General features: G+C 38.3%; 1 protein-coding gene and 1 long non-coding RNA gene across 2 annotated transcripts in view; one reads left to right on the top strand and one right to left on the bottom strand.

Moving 5' to 3' along the window:
- Positions 1–7330: 7330 nt before the first annotated feature.
- The window catches only part of EPC1 (enhancer of polycomb homolog 1), a 63425-nt gene continuing 50353 nt past the window's right edge, over positions 7331–20402 (top strand). Inside the window, exons 1-2 of the mRNA XM_040056577.2 lie at positions 7331–7491; positions 8245–8348. The gene's annotated coding sequence lies outside the window, so the exon portion shown is untranslated. The remainder of the gene's footprint in view (positions 7492–8244; positions 8349–20402) is intronic.
- LOC120749311 (uncharacterized) lies at positions 8077–19078 on the bottom strand. The gene is made up of 4 exons (XR_005699616.2): positions 18940–19078; positions 18539–18577; positions 14831–14961; positions 8077–8110 (listed from the first exon to the last, which is right to left on the bottom strand). It is a non-coding gene; the product is annotated as an uncharacterized LOC120749311 (long non-coding RNA).

The following is a 20402-nucleotide window of genomic DNA, read 5'->3' as shown; positions in this document are numbered from 1 at the left end:
AAATTAAGAGGAACCTGAGATGAAGTAAGCAGCTATGAGAATAAGGGAAGTATATAAAAACTGTTAAAGTATCTTTTCCCCCATTTGTGGACTGACAGCACACCTTTTTTAAGTTGGCCTCTGTGGTTAAGGCAAAACAAAAGGCTTTTTTTTAAATCTTATACCATACAGTGAAGCACATTTCTATAAGGTTTAATGATCTCTGTTGCAAGTGTAGCTCACCACTTGCAGATGTGCCATTTACAAATCACTGTGAAACATTAGCATTAAGATTTTTGTGTGGCAGCCTGAGCCTTGGATCCTGTGTGTATTCTCCATCTTTGCTCAGACCAAAAGGGCTCTGGCAATGCTTCGTGGAAATTTACTGTGTAAATAAGGTGGTGTGATCCAGCTGGCAGCACCTGTAGTAGATCTAGCTCGTAGGATATTTCCTTTTGGTCTGATACTTCTTCTTTGTGGAAATTACACAGGATTTTTACAGACAGAAGAAAAAGGCTCTTCCAGCCCCTTGCTAAGAGATCCTGCTACCATTGGAGCAGTGGAAAGAGAAAGGAAAGGAGAACATTCCTTACTGTACATGAACAGCACAGAATTAAGGTTTTTGTTGCCTCTGCAGCACATGTAGGGAGGGCAAAATCATAGCCAGTGTAAGATAAAATATGCAAGACTCTACATGAAAAGGCAGTATGGTACCTTCACTAATGTGTACTTTCTCTTGCTTGACTGCATTTCTAATCAACAAGCAAATGAAGTTTGGTCAGCTTTGTCTTCAGAGCTTTTTCTAACATTAATGAAAAGACTAATTGTAAACACGTTGTTTAGACTTAAAAATAGGGAAACTGACAATAAATATATACTGTAAGTCAGAATCTCTAGAGGATCAACAAGAATCTTAAAAAGCAAAGAATATTTGATCAGCAAAATTAGGATACAAGAAAGAATTTAAAAATAATTAGGTAAAAAATAGGTCACATGTCTAGTATTTGCCCCTGAGTGGTTTGAAATATTACAGCTGATAATAATAATGCAGAAGAGCAGACCAATAGGCAGTTTCATATTTGAGAATGTGATGGATGCTGTAATAATACCAGAGAATGTATTTGAACCACTTTGCTTTCCAGCAGCAATTAATAATGGCATGAAACAACAGCCACTGTATTCTAGTATCTTAAAATTATTAATGCCTTATCATTTGCATCCTGGAATTTCAGACGAGATGACCAATTAATGCCTTGAGCTTGCTGACCAGATTTTCTGTTGCCTGATTTTAGCTCCTCAGTAAAATGTGTACAAACTGAAACAAAATTGTATATAAAAAGGTTAAACTTATTTAAAAACTAGGAGAAATTAAAGCTTTTACTACTGCAGTTCATAGTCTTGCTGAATCTGGAATTGCAAAGGGCTTTGGTTCAGACATCTCAGACCTACATATCCCCAAATTTGTATGCAAACACAGGCTTTTCTTAAATTCCCCTTGATATCCTCCTTCCTATGCTCATCAAGCTTTTGCTGACTAAACTGGCTTCCATTCACTATGTCACCAGCATCAGAACATTTCAGAAAAGAAAACTGAATTGTGACAGCACTGCCTTTGCCACACAGATGGTGCATTTGTTTGCAGCAGCAGTAAAAGTGAACACCAAGGGTGACTCTGAACAGCTCTGAGATGTTTTCAACAGTGGCCCTTTATTCTAAATGACAAATGTGAATTCAGAAAAGGACAGATAAAATCTGCTGAACACATAAACCAGTCAACAGGCAAGTCAGCAGAACACAGACAGACTGCAGCCATTATTCACCTTATCTGAATCCATGGCATTTCAGCTGAAATTTCCTAGGTATAATAAATCATATGGGAAGATGGTCTCCAATAGTGGCTCATCTAATAAAATCCATGAGACTCCCTTAATTATCAGAAGGTGAAAGTATGAGAAAACAACAGAGTGTACCAGTACAGTAGAAGCACCAATTGCACATTGCTTTGTTTTGGCACAGCACACCTTAAACAACCCAAGAGTAGCAACAGGTCTGTCCTGCAGTCTGGGAACAAGGCTCACAACAACCACTGTGAGCACAGAATAGGGTTGAAAACAAATGAAAGAGATGTTTTAACAGTTACTTGTGCTTGTAAACATAGCATTGAATATTTATTCAGGATCAGTTTTAACACATGGATGAGGATCCAGTGCTTCGATTAAAATGCATGGAATACCTTTCCACATAAAATTCTGAGATCTGCACCAAAGCTTATGTGACTCTGTTTCAAATATCAGCACATAACAGGGACAGGACACAGAACTATACCAATCCAGTAGCTGGCTAAGCTAAAGGAAAGGTTTCACAGTGGGCTTTTCTTTCATTCTAGATTTTTTTCTGACTTTACTCTGAAATCACACCCAGTACCTCCCCACCAGCTTCAACCAATTAGACAACTAAACGAGGAGAATTTTTCTAAATGCATCTGTGCCAACATGGTGTGGCCAAATTTTTTTTTTAGTAAGTATATAACCATATTGGACTTGTCATATGGACATAGATTTAATTCTGAAAGGACAGCATATTTTGAGTCCTATAGCAATTCAACAGAGGATACATTCCAAACTCAAAGGAGATTTTTAATTCATAGAAAGATGTAGATTATGACCTGATCAGTCCATCAGGGGATCTGATTAGGTACTTTCAGGCCATCAACAAAGATACAAGACAAAAAACAGGAAGAGGAGAAAAGATGTGTGGCATACCTTGGCAGCCAACAGCAACAGATGTTCTGGAGGTTTATTTCTGGTTTTTATTTTCAGAAAACCTACACACATTTTTGTAACAAATTGCTTTTCCACTTAAATTGACTTCATTATTTTCCACATCTTTTGCCATCAAACATCATCCTAAAACTATGAGAGCTGCCACTGGCAGGATTTGTGGTGCGAGTGAAAGACATACCAACCTGTGACAACACCGGACTTTAAATTGTCTTGGTCCAGTCATAAAGCTTTTGAAGACAGGGTCCTACCACAAGGAAACAACCACAGGAGTACAGCTTCAGTGTGTGAAGCAAAGGAAAACACTGCTTAAAGTAAGAGTATCGTGAAAAGGAATCCTTACTGATGCTCACAGTGCTGCAGAGTATGAAAGAGAAGAAGCCAGCAGTGAGTGTGTCATTGGTAAAAGGCAGTTTGGATAGGCTCATTAAGGTGGGCCCAAGTGGAGCAGTCCATACGTCTGTGCCGGGGCAAAAGGTAAATCCTGAGAGCAATGTTAAGTCCTATTGAGAGAAACAGGGAGATGATACGACTGAAAAGAGATTGCTGCAAAGGTTACAGATATTAATGGGATAGTCTGCTGAACCTGGGGTATCTGTGATTGTAATGCTGCAAAAAAGCAAATAAAATACAAGAAGTTACTTTAGTATTGGCAAGTACTGTAATTGCTGTTGGCGTGTTGTGCTTATTTCTGATGTGCACGGAATATTAAGCATGAAGATTACTGGTAAACTAGAGAAGTACTAAAATCACATAACAACCCTAACAAAGAGTAACATTTTGTGAATCTTGTTTACTCAAATGAAACATGTCCTGGACAGAGAAATGGAAACAGGAGGTTTCATATGTAACAAAGTCTGTGATTTAAAGTTAAATTTCAAGCGAGTCAAGTAATCACTGCAGCAATTTAGTGAAGATTTTGTGGATTTTTTTACCACTATGCATTTTTAGGCAAGACCACATGCTTTTTAAAAATATCTGACCTGGGTCAAACAAGAATTAAGCTAGGGGAGCCTGTGTCCTCCTTTATAATACAGTCTGGCATCAATAATCCATTCTTATGCAATAATTTATGAATTTTCCAAATTACAGCAAATCGGCATTTTTTTATTCTTCAAGAGCAGTTATGTAGCTATGTGAACATTATCTATTGAATAAAAATGCAAACTATTTATGCATTTGGTGATCTTTCAACCGAAAAACATTCAATGCCACTTTTATGAAGGAAAATAAATGATCATTTACATATGAGTTGCAAAAGCACTTTGATATCCTCCAGCTTGTGCTATCTATCTAGTGATTTACTGACTTAACAGAACTGGTAATTCACTTCCTAAAGACATCAACAAAATATTGTCAAAAGGAGATCAGTGTAATTTGTTTATTACAAGTGTAGAGATAGAGAGCTATTCAGAAAATATGGCAATAGAGTTAAATCTTTATGGGCAAAATAAAGATAAATGCAAATGAAAGGTAAAGAATAATAAAAGCAATGATACTGCAAGCAGAATGTAAAAGGTAGTATCTCTAATTTCAGTAAGGAGCTGTGATTTGAGTGAGGTTTTAGCCACATTTTTGTGTTAGTCTAAATCCCAAAATGTAGCTAGTTTTCTTCTTTGCTCCTGTACAGATATCCTATTTCCCTGTTTTTGAGCAAAATCTCAAGGCAAACATTCACACCAAGCATTGGACAAAGCTTAAAAAAAAAAGAAAAAAAAAAAAGAAAAAAAAAAAAAGTGCAGAATGAGCGATGGTGACTCTGTGACTCTGAACTGTAAGAATTTTGGGGAAATTTGATGTCAGGTCAAGCAGGGGTTATTCTTAAAGCCTGAGAACACATAGTTCAACTTTTCTTGGAACACTTATTCAGATATATTAAAAAAAAAAAAAAAAAAAAAAAAAAAAAAAAAAAAAAAAAGGGTCACAATGTGTATTTTAATCCCTATCTCAATTCTTAACATTTAGCACTTGATATATGCTGTTTTCAGTTAAAACTGATGATGAGATCCAACAAGAGAGAATATGACCCTGCCTTATACAGTTTCCATACATCAGCTTATCTACAGAACTAGTAAGCTTCAAATCTGAAGGAAATCTGTTGCACTTTAGTTCAGCCTGCAACAAAAGAATCCAGCCAAATTCTTTCACATTTGCCACACCACAATAATTCCACAGACATTCACCAAGGCTTTGCTTATTTGAGGTTATTTACTGTGCAGTGTTTAACTCCAAGTTATAAGCACAACTAGCCAACATATTTAAGAACCTCACAGTACACGCGAAGTTATCTTAGGTGTTTTGTGCAAAAGTACAAAGGATTTGAAAATACGTGCCTGCTACTACTGCAAATGTGGAAGATAAAGAAAAAAGTGTTTAAAAACCTACAGCAACACAGTAAAGGATGTCCTGAGAGGGCTCTGAGCCTACAGACCATACTCCCACTCCAAAGCATGATTTGCTTTCCTGGATGTAGCTGTGCTCTAAACCAGAGCCCTTTCTGCCCCTGCACCATGCATCTGAGGGCTCTGTCAGACCTGTGCAAGTGTAAGGCGTACAGTCACCTACGGGGCACTGCTGGCAGATGAAGGTTCCTCCAAAAACAAGTGACAGAGGGAGCAACCTTCCCAGCTTAGCTCCAACCTTCCTATGTGCTTATCCACTCATATTAACAACTATGAGGGGGACCCTTTAGTAATCAGGTGTTCATATACTAAACACTAAATCAGGAGTAGGACTTAAGAATTCACTAAATACAAACTAGGAGGAATGTGTGGACAATCAACAGAGTCCCCACATTCATAGTTAAGAACACTTTTTTTGCTAAAAAGTTGTGCTACATCTCTTCAGGCCCATACAATGTGTACTGTCTACTTTTTTTCCTAGGACTTGTTTACTGCCAGCAGGCCTGGTTTATGATTTTTCTACCATGCCTTTTGGATCCTTTCTTTGCCTCTTCTGTCTCAAACATAAGCTTTGTGACTGTACTTTCAATGCTTTCAATAGCCTACTTCCCCCTTATCTATTTTCCGTCATTATACAAAGATTAATGCCAATTTGATTAGGTTTCTGGAGTTCACCTCCTGCTTTTTCAAACATCTTTGTGCTTTCTTCCATGTTGTCCTTCTTGTTGGAGTTTTCTTTCAACGGCCACAAAACCTGATTAATTTTCTTCAGCAAATCCCACCTTATGTCTTCTTCTCCATGAAGTATACACAGAAACAAGAGTTCGACTGATGGTGTGTTGCAAACTGTGCCTTCCCCGCTGATCAATAGTCTCATTGTTTCCCTCATCTGCCCATAGCCATCTGCTGTCTTTTGTCTTATACTTTTGAGTTCTTCAGGGCAGGAATTATCTTTCTGCCCTATATTCCTGTACAATATAACGTTATAATCACAGTTAAGGATTAAGACTGCTAGATAACACGATAATACAAGCAAATTATAACAACGGAAAAATTGCTCCAAGTTCTTTGCAGGTTTTTTTTTTGTTTGTTTGGGTTTTTTTTTTTTTTTTTTTTTTTTTTTTTTTTTTTTGTTTTTGTTTTTGTTTTTGTTTTAATCTAAGACTTAGAAATATGAGGTGGCTCAGGAAAAACACCACCGATACCACTGTTTTTTCAATGCCTCTGACAAAGGTTTAGAATGGCAGTAGGTGAGAATATCATTTCAAGTCTTTTAATATAGGGCTGGATCAGGCTCGGCAGGTCTGACAGCCTGTCTCCGTTGTAACTCCTCCTAAAGGCAGGAAAAGGATTCTCACGGGAAATGAATCAGCCCCTACGGAGCCCACGAGGCAGCGCGCAAGAAGAGCCGTGCTACTGCCTGGCAAGATTGGTGTCTCAGACAGAGGACCACGTAGTGACATTTTTATCACAATCCCTAATAGAAATATGCTGTATTTTCCTGTTTATTTTCATTTTAAGCTGAATGTCACGAAAGTTAAAGGGCAGCAACACGAAACGGGGTCCTAATAAGGGAAAATCCAAGATTATTTGCACAGAGATCATGATTCAGGCAGACTGCTGTGAACCACAAATGCAAAATTATAAATATTACAAAGCGTATATTTCTGTGAAAGAGGCCCAAATTTCAGTTTCCGCTAAGAATCCTCATTCCAGGGGCCTCTCGGTGCCTACATGCTCGCTTACGAGCCTGTGATATGTTAGGGGGATTATTTTATTTTGCACTGAACAGGAAAGGTGTTAGAATTTGCTCGTCTTTTCAGAGCCCAGCTCCAGCAAGCACTACCTGACTCAGCTCACAAACTGGAGCCTCAGCATCAAATTTCCCAACCCACTTAATTTGAAAGCCTGCCAAGATAGGTGAAAGACCTTATAAATATGTAAAGCAGGAAGTTCAAATTACACAGTGATGTAAATACCCAGTGATTGATGCCCTTTTAAAAACAATAAAAATCCTCGAGAAACTACAATGTTGGTGAATGTGCTTCCCTCCCGATGCTGTCTGGCGGTGCCGTGCGGAGTTTGGCTGATGTATTGTACTTTTCGTGCGGATTTTATTTTGGATTTCTACCACTTCCTGGAGGCCAGGGGGAGGCACAGTGGGAGGAACCAAAAAACTCGGTGCCACAGCCATTTTGTTTGTGGGCAGCATGGTAGAATTCTGTCAGTCAGTATAAGGAGGGGTTTTTAAAACAGTATTTATGGAAAAACTATTCCGGCCGTAACGGACGTATCTGTTGAATTTAGTGTTAATTTAGTTCTTTCATAAGGTAGGTATTTCTAATTCTAAGTAAAGGGAGTATTTGTCGGGATTCGAGCCTCCGCACTTTCCAGGAATCATGGATTTTGTTTCAGGCATGACTGGCTCTTTCGGATGCTGCGAGGCTGCCGGAGCCCGGCGGGGCGGGGGTGCCGCGGGGGGAGGCCGAGGGATGCGCCGGGCGGCACAAACTTGCTGCGGGGTTCGGAGTGGGGGCGGGGGCGGGGGGAGGGACGGAGGGAAAACGGCGAAGTCTTGGAATTATTTTCTCCAACTGTCTTTCTTTATTAATTCTCAAGAGGCAGCTGCTCTCTCCGAGGGGAGGATGAGGCGTGGGATTGCGCGGGGCGAGCCGTAGTTTTGCAGTGTCACCGAAAACCAGCGCTAGACTTTGGTCCTGTGTGCACCAGAGGCGGGTGTAAAATGGCACACTGCATTTTTCCAGGCGGCGGCGGCGGGGGGAGCGGGGGGCGGGCGGGGGCGCCGCTGCCCGCGGAGCCCATCGAGCCAACGCCGGCCCCGGCAAAGTTGTGACCCCGGCGGCACCGGGTCCCCCGCCCCGGCTGCGGCCGCCCGCCGGCATCGCCCGCCGACCCTCGGGAAGCCGCCTCCTTCCTCGCCCGGCGATCCTGGGTGACGGGGAGGGGGAGGAAAGAAGAGAGAGAGGAGGGAAGGAAAAAAAAAAAAAAAAAAAAAAAAAGAAAAGAAAGAAAAAGAAAAGAAAAGAAAAGTCTCACTTTCTGCATTTGCGAAATATTTTAAGGATGTTCGGGAAGCCCTTTGCAGCATGGAGGTGGCTGGTTGTAGGAGAGCGAGTATGCAGTCCATATTGTTACAGCCCTTTTGCAAGGGCTGCCTTCTTCGAAGGTAAGTTTGTGGTTTTAACCAAAAATATTCGTTTCTGCGGGGTTTTGGCGTGTATCAGTGCTGTAGAAGATTTTCGTTGTGTTGATGAACAAAACGTAGTCTTGTATTTTTCATAGCTTTGATCTCGTGAATCCCACCCAACGGTGTCTCCTTAATAGCGACAATTACTGAAGTCAGTTTTGTTTCCTCTTTAAAATTTTATACACGCGAAGATTAAAAACAATTTAACTTCAATTTAGGAGTATAAGAACTCAAATATTTTCCAGATGGACTTGGGGTTGGTTGGTTTTTTGTGGGGTTTTTTTTTGGTTCTGGCTTTTTGTTGGGGCGGAGGGGGCAGGGGGGAATTCTTTACCGAGTAATAAACGGATCCAAGACCAAATATGTGACTGTCTATATAAATATAATGCAGCTCTCGTGTATAAAGAAGCATATTATGTTGATGCTGTATGGTCTGATGGTAGCTAAAAGAGTTTACAATGCCATTTGTGATGGCTCTTGATGGATTACTTTGGTCTAAAGTAAGGGGGAAAACTGCCCTTGGTATGCTGAAGGTGGAGATGAACATAAGAGGGTTTTTATTAAGTTATGTCTCTTACTAAACAGTGACCTTTTTATTTACAAATTCCAGCTCTTGTGATAATTAGCTTAAAGCATTAGTTATATAAAGGTTCTTATTTCCCCACACTTCACTTAGATGTCTTGGTGTTGGTTTGTTTGTTCTTTTTTTTTTTTTTTTTGGGGGGGGGGGGAGGGGTTTGGGGGGCGTGGGGCTGAGTGGTTTGTTTGATCTTTTTCTTCCAAAAAGATACATTTGGGAGACATTTTGTAATTTTTGGTATTTTTCTAGGCGCTTTTTTTTTTTTTTTTTTTTTTTTTTTTTTTTTTTTTTTTTCCACCCGGTGGGAGATCTTTTTTGTTTTGCATTGCTCTGTGCTGGTGGCGCTGTGGGGCTCCGAAACAATTCGTGTCCCTGGCTCTAAAGGGGGAGGGGGCCGGGGGGAGAAAGGTGGGGCAGGAGTTGATCTATTGTATCATTTCCTTTTCTCTGTATCAAAAGTATCCGCAAATTAGTTAGAATGACGATGAAATTGTATCGCTAGAAAATTGTAGTGTCGCATGAACTATGGCCCGGCAGAGGCATGACCTCACCCTTTCGCTGTTTTGTGTAATGAAGCATATCCTTAATTAATTTTTTTTTTTTTTTTTTTTTTTAATCCTGTACCTAGAATCCAGTCTTCCTCAGTGATGAGATTTTCGGTCCCACCCCCAAAATGATTTTACAGTGGCTGCAGATGAAAGGTTTTTAAATAATTTTTTGCAGCCAATATGGAAGGCTTTGACACACACTTATTGTGCAACTAGTCCATTGTTTGCTTGTTGCGAAGTTAAAGGTTCCATCCACGGCTGGTTCTCAAGCCCTAAGGTCCCCCTTGCTCGCGTGCTTGCATATGCAAATCTCCTGACGAGGTCTAAAAGAGTTTGGGTTGTGTATGAAGGTAGGGTTGAAAAGTAGGGAAAACCTAACATAGTCCTTCAGATTGTAAGAAGATTCACCTCAGGTGGGTCGGTTTTTCCTTTCCTTGCTAAGTGGAGCATGCATTTTGTATGTCTTTATAAGTAGATATATGTTAATGTGTGTTATTTTCTTTTGTTGCAACCTACAGATCACCTCGGTTCTAAGTGCAAAAGGATTAGAAGGCTTTCTGCTAACATCCATATTAGGTGTAAGAAAACAGAAGTGATTAATGCTCTAAGATGGGTGGAAGACATAGTCAAGCCCATGATCAGGGCATATACTGGAAACTCAACAGGTTCAGGAACAAATTTGACATTAAATTTAAGACATTTTTAAGGAATCGATGCCTGTTATTTTGGATTGATAAAAGCTGATAATTTTAGAGGCCTTTGCATCTATTTTACATTTCAAAGTCTTCAGTGTTTCCAAAGAATACATTTGACAAATACTAGGCAGTTTGAAACAGTCTCTAAACTTCTCATGAATGTTTAAATCTTCAAAAATTCATTTAGATTTTGGTTCAAAGAGTTTGCTCATTAAGTTAATTAGTTTTATGGAAACTGATACACAACTTCAATAGATCTCTGTAATGATCTCTTGTTGATTATCCTGTTTCAAAGGAAGGTAAATTTTGCTTCTGTTTTAGGTAAAATACATCTTGCAACCTTCTGCCAGTAACAAACATATATCCAAGAGAGCAGCCAGCTGTCATCATCTCTGCTCTCTGTCAGACAAGATCTGCTTTTATGGATCCTTGCTGGAGCAGAGACCCCGTGGCCTATGACAGTGCAGTATGATCATTACTTCTTTGGTGTCCTGGTACAACTCTTAGATCTTGAGGACAGATATCAAGACATAAACCCTCTTAGAAAGTGTGGATTTTGGCCATCCTTAATTTCCATTTCTGAGACCTGATCACTAGGACATTTTGGCAGAGTTTATGCCAACAGAAGTAGCTCCAGTTGTTGAATCTATTACAATAATTATCAGCCTTGGAGAATCACTAGGTTTAATTCTGATGCACCTTTTCTTTTTTGACATTGTTTAGACCAATGTTCAGTGTGCTCATCCATGGACAACAGTACTGAACAAATGATAAACTGAGGTGCTTACTGAAGGTATTTTAATGCTCTTCTTACCATCCTGCAACATGAAAGTGATGATTTCTTGTGGCTGCAGCCTGTGCATGCAGGCCATGAACAAACAGATTGTTGTGACCTTGCTGCTCAGTCAGTTTGAGCTCAGTGAAGTCAGCAAGAACATAAAATCTGAATAGAAACTTGTTTCACACTTGCTCCCCTTTCTCCCATTCAACTGAGGCTACTCTTTAACTTTGGTTGTGGTTTTGCAACTTTGAAGCTGCATCTGATGATAACGTCTGGTTTTGCTCCTCTCAAATTATAAGGTGAGAAGAGTGAAATGCTGATCTTCTGCAATTCAGTGGTTTTCACACTTACCTCCTCCCTCCTTTTTGAGCCATTGTGTTGCCAATAAGGAATAAGAAATGGTTAAGATTTTGCATCCTCTCAAAGCTACATAGGAACTAATTTACGTCCTGCATCTTCTGCAGGAATATCCAGAAGAGTAATTTCTGTTGGGTGGTTCAATCTTTGTTGTGTTTTCCCCACCTTCTCCTTCTGAAATACCAGTCTGTGGAATTCCAGGACCTAAAGATATAGAGTCCAGACCCCTTTGAAAGGTATTTGGGTCTCTTGGCTTAAAACTATTTGAAGTATGGCATTGTACTACAAACCAATGTTTTTCAAGAGCTTAATTCAACCTGACTGACCAAAATGTTCTTTGTGCCTGTGTGAGATTCCTCTTACTAATATTACTAGTATTATGTACTTAAGTAAGAGTCACAGTAAAAATGGCTGTCTAAAATTGTCAGTAGCAGTTAGTGCAAGATGTATAGATCCCAGGCAGATATAATCAACTTCCAAAGTTAACCAAAATGCCATGCAAACAGTTCCTAAGAAGTGGATTGGTGGTGTAGAAGAACATTGTTTGGGGCTCAGTTCAAAGAAAAGCCATATCCCCTGCTTCATTTACTCATGTGTTGTGCTCTCCAGTTTCCTATGCTGATAACATACCTTGGTGCAGGGGATTCCTCTCTGTTATCTCTCAAGGGTTCTAAAGTATTCATTGTGTCCTTGATTTAACAAGGTTTCAAAGGTGGGGGGGCTATCTTTATGTTGGACACCTTGTGACATAATTTTGTTTCTCACCTTTCTTACTTCATAACTTTGCTAGCTGTACTTCCCCACATCATACTTGTCATCGTCAACTTGTAGCAATGAATAAGTAGTTTAAAACTTACTTCAAGGATCACCTGGCTGAGAACAAAGGACAATATCCTACAAAGGACAATGCCTGCTTCAGAGCCATCTTCTACAAAGTTAGGTCTCCCAACACCTCTTCCAGACTGATATTTGCATGACCTTTCAGTGTTATGAAATTATCTGCTCTAATTCCTATATGCCAGAGGAACTGCTATAGCTAGGCACATAATTCTACCTTTTAACATTCTTCATATTTTTCCTCCCTTAGCAAATAGCACATGAAGTTAATTCATGTTGCAGTGAAGAGACAATCCTAGATCTGAAATTCTTTAGTAAATATACAGGGTGGGGGAATGTCAGTGCTTTGAAATATAATTCCTGTGTTGCTGTTGTGAGCAACAAAATATGCCTTCGACATATATGACCACACACCAGTGGCTTCAGTCCTGTGGGCTTCTTTAGATGCTTTACTAAGTCACATTTCCAGTTTATTGTGTTACCACTGGACTGACCACAAGCAAGATAATACCAATACTATAACTTCCTTATCAGGAAGGTTTGTCCATCAATTTTCTACCAATAGCAGCTAGAGCCTGAAAATGGTGGTCAGAAAGTACAGCAATGCTTAAAAGTCAGTACATTTGCTAAAAATTATTCTCTCTGCTTATCTCCCAATATAAACAACAGAGAGATGGGAACAGCCAAATAACAGGTGAGTCCTAGTCTGCACTACTTGTGCAGTGAGTTGGGATGCTGTTGTGGAGCTCCTGGATGATAAATGGAAAGTTGCTCAGAGCCATCCAACACCATCCAACATAAAATGGTAGTTACAGATGTAATGTCTATTGCTTTGAGCACCAGTAAAAATAGCAAGAGTTCTAAATGCAGTCCGTGGGAATTCCTGCTTGGAGCAAATGACTGAAAATGGGGGATGCTGGCTCACCATCTTCTGCTGTTGAGCAGAACCTGGATCACTTTTGCTAGGGAAAGGGAAAAGGACGAGTTAGATTTTACAATGAATTGAGCGCTGGGATTTCCACAGGAAGAGAGAAAAGCCGGGGTTTGATCACATCCCTGCTCCCAGGACTGCCTCATGGATTTTAGTCAATAATGTTTAAATGTAAAATGTAGAAATTCCAGGGAACAGTGAGCAGATTTGTTCCTCCTTTTGTCAGGTTCCGTTTTGGTTTTCCCTTAGGTCAGAGATCTGGGAAATGGGCCTGTAAGGTTGTGTTAACTTGCATTTCCCTGGACTTGCAGTAAGTTGGGCTTTGAGTGAATCAGAATCCCTGTATTGTATGCATTCATGTAGAACTTCTTTGACTTGCCTTTAGATGTGTATTGTTAAGTCTGTAATCCTCAGTGGAAAGAAACATCAAGTAAATCATAGCTTTAAAAAATTACAAAAGTACCCCAACAACAGCAAAAACAAGCAAACAAACACAACCAAATTTTGCATGTCTGCTGTGATAAGAACTGTATCTTAAATCTGAATATCCTGATCACATCTCCGCCTGCCTCCTGTGACTAGTACAGATATGAATGCCCTCACTTAATCAGAGATATCCCATGCCCGTGAGTTTGCTATTACTGTCCTGTGCATGATTTAGGTAATGAAAAGTTAGCTCTTAATCCTTACTCCCCTTCAAAGCCTTGAGAAAATGACTAAATGGAAGCAAGACCTTTGGCCTCACATGGATGTACATCTGGAATATTCATTAACACAAATAAGAGTGAGTTTTCTATGTTTGTTCAAACACTTAAAAATCAGGTGATGCAGATCTGGCGATTTCAGGGCATCCCTTTCTATTTACTAAAGAATCTTGGTGCTGCCATAACCTGATGACTAAAAGGATAACTTCTTGAAAGGGTCCTTTCACCTGACAGATGAAAATCTTCAAAAAGGGGTTTTACCCCATATGTCAGGGGTAGACAGGACATGTTTTCTGGCTGGATTTAGTAAAAAGATTTTTTTTTTTCCCCTCAAGAAAATGTAATTGAAAAGGTTATAATGCAGAGCAGCTGTGTTATTTCTGATGGTCTTAAAGGTATCCACACAAGGCAGTACATCTTGATGTCTTTAGACAAAGTGATTGTGTATTCACAATTCAAGAAAAGTGCTGCAATCAGCATCTTTTAAGGAGAAACCATGCTGGAAAACAGAGGGAGAAAAAACATACTTCTGACAACTCTGCACAGACACTTTCTGTTTAGCCCATACTCATCTGTAAACACATAATGAATGAAAATTCCATAAGAAAGTATTCTGCTTTCTTTCATCATCTCTGAATCAATTTCCAAGTTAAAAATTGGGTATTGTGGGAATCTGTGGGATTTGGAAGGTCTAGTCAAGCAGACTTTCAGATGAGCTACTTTAATGTGAGAAACTGTTTTCCTTCCCATCTTTCATATTCTCCCTTGATATTTTTTTTATTAGGTTGTATCTCTTTATGCTAGCACCCTTCTTGAGTTGCTTACAAATCAAAAGCTCAGCAGACTTGGCACGTGTGACCAGTGGCAGGCTGGTGCACGTTAACCCCAGTGTCAATGACAGGGGTCTGTTGTGTTCCTTTGGTCAGAGAGGCAGAATGTCACAACAGCTCTAAAACTGACACACTGTGCAATAAGAGAATGGGAACGGAGTGTCTTTGTCAGAGATGGATGAGGGGGTTTAGTCTTACCTGCTTATAACCTGAATGATTCGAGAAAACCACTTTCCATTTGGCTGTTTCTCAGGTTGCCCTCACAGCAGATTTGGGGATTTCACAAGGGAGGTGAGAAAGAAAATGCCAGTGATATCACAGCACCCCACCTACATTAGTGACAGAGAAAATAATGTAATGTGATTTCTCTATTTTTTTTCTCACAGCAACTTCATGTTTGCATCTAAATGAAAACACTTCCCTCTCAACATCGGCCCATCTCCCACAAGTTGTTTGCATTATCTAAATGTCGAAAAACCTCAGAAATTGCACTTTCTTCATGTTAACCCTATCAGAGTTTTACATTGCTAAGCATCTGCTATCATTTAAAGATATATAGATAAGGATATCTCAAAACAGTCTCATCTGATCAGTTTTACATTCAGAACTAGCCTCCTCTGCTGGATATTTACAGTCAAACTTAATTCATTAGGCCTTTTTTCCCCACTAATGCAGCATTATTAATTTATGCTTTCTGAAGTGTATACATAAACATTCGGTTATAAATATGATCATGATTATTTGTATCCCAGAGGACAAGCAATATTTTTATAACATTCACTCATGCTGACTTTGGTATAAATCAAACTGCAGTGTGTAAAAAATACACATCTAAAATTGAAAGAATATTTGTGTTCTTGCAAGCTAATAACAAGCTTTAGTAATCCAAAAACTGAGTTATTTGTATTTTTTTTATTTCTTTGGAGAAGAAATGTATTTATGTTAAATAAAAATGGTATAGCTTGTATATGGTACTTAATAACACATTCCTATCAATTTGATGTGGAATTCAGAGTTCACTTACACTGTAGGTATGTGGGTACATCCCACTACCATTAAAATTTAAAAAAATCTAAACATACATGTTAGGAAATGCCTCTTCATTCCAAGATGCAAATGTACTTTCCTGCACCAAAAGATTTCTGAAGCCAAGCTAATTCCTGTCTAGGTATAAGTCACTGTTTTCCTCAATTGTGTGAGGGAAGCAAATAACCTACTTTCATTCTGATTCAGGAACTGTAAATTAAAGCATTTGGCTTTATATAATAACTCCACATTAACTTCACATTATTTAACATCAGCAAAGTAATTCTGAAGTTTGAATATACTTGATCATATTAACCAGAAGCTCTGAAACACTTGAAATGATTTTTCATAAATTGACTTTCAAGATAGGATTTCTATCTTGGAAGTGTAAGGTAAAAATCTAAGAAGTTAGAGCATGTAATAGTAAAACGTTCTGGTCTTACTATTGAACTGAATTTGCTATTTTATTTGCATTTACATAGAGCCAGGCAACTACTAGGGTAGCAGTAAAGTTTCTGGAGTCATGCGAAGGCACAGAGCCTGTCCCCAGTTTACCCCTTTATTCCATGTTGGGGTGTGAGCACTGGCAGTTGAGGTCTACGTAGTGGTGCCATGTGTGTGTTTATGGTGGGGTTTTTTGTTGTTTGTTTTTAGCTCAATGGTCAATTGAAGGATTTGGGACACTGTGCAAACCTGTGTACAACTATAATTTCTCTACTTCTGTTTTCCTTTTTTAGCCTTCCACGTTATACTATGCAGAATATGAAAGTTAGATGTCCATAGCTCTTTGACTGATGAATTAGCAATTATGTTGGCAGGAGAGATAGGGCTTTTTTATTTGGTTGTTTGTTGTTTGTTTTGTTCTTTTTTTTTTTAACTTGATTGTAGTTTCGCTTGCTTTTTTTGTTTGTTTGGTTGCGTTTTTCATTGTTTGTGTTAGGTTTTTTTGCAGGAAAAGCATAAGGGTTCTGACCTTCTGTGAAGGTTCTACTAGAAATAATGCAGGATCATGTGATTAAATTTACTTGACTCAGAGGTTATTCATGTGTTATAATCTGATGTTTGCACAAGTTCATGCCTAAGTTAGAGGTGGTAACCAGTCCACCCTGCTCAAATTGTGTTTACCTAATAAATTGCAATTTTAGTATTATTATTGTTTTGTATGTCTGAACACAAAATGTTTTGCATAAAGATTTTTTTTTAAAACAACCCCACAGCATAAAATCAGATATTTTGGGATTTTGTTTTGTTCCCTTTTATCTTTCTACTTAATCCTAAACAATTAATTTGTGAAATGACTTGCTAGTAAAGATGACTAAATCAAGAATTGTGTCTAGCATAGTGTTTTAGAGGGGATATATGTTATAGAATGAAAACATGAAGGAGAAAATCATAAAAGACTTTTAAACGTTTCAATTCCTAGGATACCTGTTCTGAGTCCATTAAAACTTAAACAGGGAAAGATGTATTTCAAGACAAAAGAGTCTCAGCATAATTTGTGTCTTTTTACCACCACTGTATCTAAGAGAATAACTGCTTCCACTACAGTGTGTTTTTCCTAGACACATAAAAACTTACGTCTCTGAAACAAGCTATATAAAGGAAACTGATTCTCTTCTGACAGTACTAAAAAAAACTCCATCAAATCCTTTATGCTTTCAGCTAGAGCCCATTTTACCATTTTCTTTCTTATCTGTCCAGGTGATGCTGGGACAATGACAAGTCTGTAAAATAATAATCCTAAATCATGAATCCCTTTTGAAGTCTTAGTCCTATGGACAACTGCCTCCACCACCTGTAAGAATTCAGCTATCTCTACTGGAAAAGTAGAAACCTGGCAATAGCTTTCGCTGCTCCTCTCTTAGCTTTGTCTTTTCTCAGTAAGAGAATTGCTGGCTAGTGGCTTTTTCTTCTCTTTTGGATATGGAGCATATCCATTTGAGGATCAGCTTAGTTTTCTTGAGGATGCTGGACTCAACTTTTGAGTATTAAAAAAAAAAATAAAAAAGGTCAACAAAAATGCTGTATAGATAAATGAAGAGTTATTAGGAGCAGGGTGTAAGGTAGTAACAGAGTGGAAAAAAAATTGCAAATATTTATGGATACAAATGTCAGTGTATAACTTAGTATAATACAAAATACAAACACAGCCTAATTTAAAAAATCAAAAATGTTTAAGAAAGCTTTTTTTTTTTTTTAAGTTGAACAACTGTCTCCTAGAATTTTATATCCTTAAAATACAAAATGCTTGAGGCCAAAAGGCAGCAAAAATGACGTGGTTTAACATATATGCACATCATGTACTTTTGTCATGATTGCTACTAGAATGGGAGGCAATATTAAACACGTGTGCAAAAGGCCACAAATCATACTTAAATAAACTGGAAGTCTTTCTTGAACTCAGAGAGGTTTTAAGCCATAAAACTAAATAAATACCAACATTTGTAAAAACTTGTCAAACAGTACACAGGGCTTGCAAACCAAAATAGAAGTTACATTTCTGGGCTTCACAAACACAAGCTAGATGAGAGCACAAGAGACCCCCTACCCCTGTCTGTAGGTGCATGGATCAAGTTGTATCTTTGCCCATAATGCTCAGTCTGAATTTAGTACTTTTGAATGTATTTTGAAATGGTTATATTTACCAGCTGCATAGCTGATATGCAAAGTGCTTTCATTTTAGTTAAGCTTGTTCTTTTAATTGAGATTGTAAAAAGATAAAGCCTTATAGAAATGCCCCAAATTATTTCAGCAGTTTAAAACCCAATAATGATAGCAATTCTAAATGTCTTTGCATTATATTTCAGTTACTTTACCTTACGGTTCAGTTTTAAAAATAGACACATAGCACTTAGGTTTAACAAATTAATTTATACTTACTGATCTTTCCCTGAGAGCTTGCAAAGAGTATTTTGGTCACTATAAAAAAATACAAATTCTGCATTAGCTGCTGTCATAGTTCAGCACTGATGTCTAAACACGTAAACTGCACATTTTGGTAAAAGCTACAAAATGGAAAAAAAGTATACCTGTATTTTCTAACCAAAGAGAAAATAAAAGGTAGTATCAGTCTGGTTATGTTCTATACGTTTTCCTGCCACCATCTTTTACAGAACAGGCATCAGGACTGATGTCACATTGTTTTCAATTATCATACTTTCCATCTTACTAGCAAATTAATTTCGAACAAAATATTTAAACACAATCTCTTTCAATGGCAAAACATTAAAAGTTGATGAGTCCAAGAGTTTGAGGCCAAAATTTTTTCTTAATGCACTGACCTCTCTGTATCCAAACGTTATTGTCCATTCTGCTTGCTCTGCACTTTTCTCAAGCCTGTGGCAGGGTTAGAAATGCAAAGGTCAATTAAGGATAAGTTTGAGCTTGATTATTCTTCCTTTATAGTTCAGGATATTTTCAATACTTTGCTTTCATGATTGTAATTATGTATTGTTTTCCTTTCATCAGTATAAGTGGAGAGTTATATTTAATGGACTTTTTTTTTTTTTTTTTTTTTTTTTTGCTTAGCTGCCAGGAGGTATTTCATTTTCATTTAATTTTTTTAAGTCAAAGCTATCTATGACGGTATATTGTGATGGTTTTGGTTTTCGGGTTTTTTCCTCACATTATCCAATCTGTTGATTGGATAAACTAAATTATTCAGTATTTGAGAGAAAGGGTGTAGATGTTCTATGGGCAATTTAACTAGTGTGTGTTTTCAGCTTTAGAATTAAGAGTAAAAAGCAATATGCACGTTTAAACATTTGATTCTGATGTAACTACTGAAATACAAATGACTACAATGATACTCCTTAGTTCACACCACTCTCCGTAAAAACAAAACAAAAAAACAAAAACAAACAAGCCTTCCTTAAAAAAAAAAAAAAAAAAAAAAAAAAAAAAAAAAAAAAGAGTCTCATTCTCCCTAGCAGCTGTATTCCACTGCATTACCCATTTGCAGTACAGGTAGAATTTAGCATCCCAGAGAAGTTATGAAGCCAATGAGTTGCAGTTTAAGCAGTTTGGGAAACCTACAGGGTTTTGGTTTCCCAAACAGTCATGCAAATAGTTGGCTTGAATCTTCTGTTAACGAGTACCTCTAGTAATATTTCATCTAGTCTCTAGTAATAGCTTAAGGTCGAGGACAGTGATGGTATTATTATTAAAGGGGTGGTGTGATTTTAAAAATGGCTTTTGTTTCTATTATAGAGATAACTTCTAAAATTGCCAAGCAAACTAAGGTTTTTCTAGTTGTTGTTGTTGTTATATCTGTGGTGTATTTCTGAAAGATTTGTTTCCCAAGAGTAGTATGTGATAAAGAACAAAGTTCTGTCTACCGATTCTCATCTGACAGTAAAGACCGACAGTATTTTGCACTAGAAGCGGAGGGACTCTTAAATTCAGTCGACACACAACTATCTCGCATTTTAAACTAAAATAAGCTTAACTCGGATAAAATGGATTTTACTACAGAGCTGGAATTACATATAACCTGGTGCGAGAACATACATGAGCACGCAGAGTTCCTTAGCTAGACGGCTGCAGGCCGGAAGGGAGTTTGACGTTCCTGCGGCGGCGCTGGGATGCCCTGGGGCGGCTTGTGCAGAGAGCACCGAGACAGGGCTAACTCGGCATTTCCGATCCCTTGCTTAGAGCCGAATGGTGCATCAATTTAATCGACTCATTGAGATGTAAACGAGTTTCCCTAATCAGACATGCTCAAGTGGGTTCTACCCATTGCCTG

The sequence above is a fragment of the Hirundo rustica genome, chromosome 1 (genome assembly GCF_015227805.2).
Source record: "Hirundo rustica isolate bHirRus1 chromosome 1, bHirRus1.pri.v3, whole genome shotgun sequence".
NCBI lineage: Eukaryota > Metazoa > Chordata > Aves > Passeriformes > Hirundinidae > Hirundo > Hirundo rustica.
This window is presented reverse-complemented; position numbering and strand designations above follow the sequence as displayed.